A 3,697-nucleotide genomic window follows, 5' to 3' on the forward strand; every position below is an offset into this window, starting at 1 on the left:
AAAATTTGTAGGTATCATTTCTCTCAGCCATTTCATAACATATATTCAATATGAGAACTTACTTATGATATTTTTGTAAAATTAAACATTATTATGAGAAACATGTATTATACAACTTATGATCAAAGAATCAGGGTTAATACGTTAGGAAATGAACGTAATGATAGTAGTCTTTATTATTTAGCATAAATTATTGCAACAAATAGTATTCAGTGATTATATCAAAATTGAGGGCGAAATTCAAGTCTTGTGATATTTACTGCAACAAGATTTGCTGTTCCACTGAACCTCTGTACTTATTACATACGAGGGAAAAGTTTCCGACCTAAACATAAAGATACCATCACTCGTAAAATAAAAGCTAGTGAATTTCGTTGTTCATCTCTTGAGAGTTTTAGCCATTTTGGATGCACAGTTGTTATGTAACAGTCGTTTGAGTGAGTTGATGTGGTTGTTTTTAAGAAAATTGACAAAACCGGGTATCGAGCTGTCATTAAATATTCGTTTTTGAAAGGCAATACGCCTACGCAAATTAGAGATGAGTTGGATTCTGTGTATGGGGATTCTGCACCACAATTTACCACAGTGAAATTTTGGGCAGCTGAATTTAAACGTGGCCGTAAGAGCTTGGGAGAAGTTTGGGACGTACAAAAACTACAACTAACGATGAAAACATCGCCAAAGTTCACTAAATGGTGCTAGACGACTGCCGAATTGAAATGAGAGAGATAGCAGATGTTAGAAGAAAGTGTTTGTCACATATTGAATCAACATTTAGGCATGAGAAATCTCTCCGCGCGTTTGGCACCGCGTTTGCTCACGTTAGACCAAAAACGTGTTCGAATGAACATTTCCAACGCTGTGTTGGTGCAATTTAGGCGCAATGAATTCGAGTTTTGACGCCGAATAATTACTGTAGATGGTACTTGGATACACCATTATACACCCGAACCAAAAATACATTCCAAACAATGGACTGCAAAGGGGGAATCGGCCTAAAAAAGCTAAAACGCGAATATTTTCTGGGACAGTTCCGGAGATATTTCATTCGATTATCTTCTGTAATAACTGCCATTGCGATAGTTAACATTTTATTCATAAAGATCGGGGTCGGTCACCCGGTATTTCGATATCGATATTTGTCCAACAGAGTAAGCGTTGAATTTAATTTATGGTTGTGATCTTTGGCGGCATCATGAATGGTTGTGTTTCGTTCAAAGTAGACTAAAAAAACGTATCCTGTTGATAAGTTATAATACTGGGAACGCAAAAATGCAAGCTATGAGTTTGCATTTCAGCTTCGTGGACAGGAAGTTCGGCCATATCTCAATAGGTGGGCTCGAAAATTTATTTAAAATAAAAACTGACCAATGACTTCGATGAAAAGAAGACATATAGGTCTTGAGTAGGAAGGGTTGTGGAAAAATTCGGGAATATTAAGCAGAGATTAGACCAGTCAGGGAACGGTACAAGGTAGGAGTGTTAGAAACAGTTTTTCAGATTTGGGAATTAGTCGGTCGATATGACAGGTGCAGAAGAGGGTCGCGAAACGGTTGCGAAAGTCAGTAGTTAAAGGGATTAAGTCAAAGGGGATTTTACGATAGAGAAGTTTCGAAAAGAGTCCTTGGCGAAAGAGAGTTGTGAAAGTTAATTAGGAGACAGTTGCGGAAGAGAGTATCGGAAAGCCGGTCGCGAAAGTAATTTACGATAAAGAAGTTGCGAAAGTCAGTTGAAAAGTCAGTTGCGAACCCCCATGTCGGTTAAGAGACAGAAGATGTCATTTTAATTTGGTAATAATTGTTTTACTGTTGTTGCGTTTTGGGAAGGTCAATAAATCACACTACACTTCTTTCATATGTGTTAATAACAGCAATTAGAACACATGGATTTGAAACTAAAAAATAGTATGGCGGCCAGGTAATTTCAAATAATCATTTTAGAATTTCCGCAAAAACTCGAATAGAGTAATTTAAGTTGTCATATAAGTGGGAATTATACCTTATAAGAGAATATATAACATTTCACAAGTTGATAAAGAGATAATTCTTGTTTGACAATCAGCTATTTGAGACGTGCTTTGTTATAAAATTTTGATCTTACCTTTCGAACATTTTTGCTTATTGTTTTGTTGGAGTTTCACGTTGATATTTTAATACAGTTCATTGTTATGGTCTATGAACATACCCGTTTATTCTTTTTATTGGTTTTGTAATATAAGTCTAATCTGAAGTTTGTTGTTTTTCAATGACTCACAAATGGGCAAGTCCCGCATCATTTCAAGGTAGTTGAATGGCCTTTAGCCTTAAGTATCAGCCTCCTGCCTCATTCCAGAGTGGATCTCAGAAGAAAAACAATCTCAAAAAGGTACACGTGTGTAGTTAGGTTTCAAAACGACCGGCCCTCGTGCGATCGGCACGAACCCTACAGCTTTTTCGGACCTGCCTTGATATTCAAAATTTGATGCGGAGAAATTTGCGTCTAGTGACAGCCGCTGCCAAAATAATTTCAGAAAATAAATGAATCAGAAATGAGCATTTATTACACTGAAAACGGTCGGTATATTCAATAATAATAGATGAAACCGTATATCGGTTATATTATATATATATCGGTAATATCGGTTATATTATACTCCTAAAAAAGAAAACTACGCATCATTATATGATAAGCTGAAGGCAAAAATTGCGGAAAAACGGCCACATTTGCAGTTGAAGAAAAACCTGTCTCACCAAGACAACGCACCGTCTCACACCTCAGCGGTGTGAGACGGTGGCGAAAATCTACGAATTACGGTTTGAACTACTTGATCATCCAAATCTAGCCCCAAGTTATGAGTCTTTCATTTAGAAATTGCGCTCGGAGGGACAGAGGTTTTCGTCAAATGAAGAGGGAACCACCTTCATGAACAATTATTTTGCAGAGAAAAACGCAGAGTACTATTTGAACGAGTTACATCGCTGGGAGGAGTGTATTAGATTTGAAACGAGATTATGTTGCGAAATGAAAAAAGTCGGATAATATTTTTTGTAATTGGTTCTGAACATCTTGAAGTACTTTTGTTACTCTGATATATCTGGTTATGAAGGTCATGAATTTGGTAACTGAATGGCCGTCTGAATGAATCCATTTTGAACAGGGGTGATGTCAATAAGCCTTTGTGCTTATTATTTGAGTTATATATGCCTATTCGATACTTGATTCTCCTATGAAGGTAAGAGGGATTTTTTGTAGTGATTTTATGAAAAAGGCAGATTGAATGGAATTTTTTCTGTTGTTCTAATTAGGCCATTTTATAAGCAGAAGTTCATGATGTCCTCCGCCTTGTCGACGAAGACCAACTATTAATGAGGCAGCAGTTCTGAAATTTTTTAAAATTATTTTTATATTGGTCATATTAACATCATGTATGTGATTACATTAGTGTTTTTCTCAAACTCTGTGATGTGTCATAACTAGAATTAAGAAAGCTTTTTCAAAACGTGAACCGCTATAAATAGTCATGGACAAGTTCTCTGGAACTTTTTTGAGTACTCTCTTTTTGCCATCTAGTTACGCTTGATCTCAATGTATTTATAATGAAAGGAAATGCATGGAAATAAATGTTTCTTGTCATTATTATTTTCAGTTTTATTGTTATTATTATCATTATTCTAATATTGAATGTTCAAATTACACCCAAAAAATCTGTATAATTGAA

Source organism: Leptinotarsa decemlineata, unplaced genomic scaffold (assembly GCF_025532065.1).
Source record: "Leptinotarsa decemlineata unplaced genomic scaffold, Ldec_3_MD MMD2_tig00000026_RagTag_RagTag, whole genome shotgun sequence".
Lineage (NCBI taxonomy): Eukaryota > Metazoa > Arthropoda > Insecta > Coleoptera > Chrysomelidae > Leptinotarsa > Leptinotarsa decemlineata.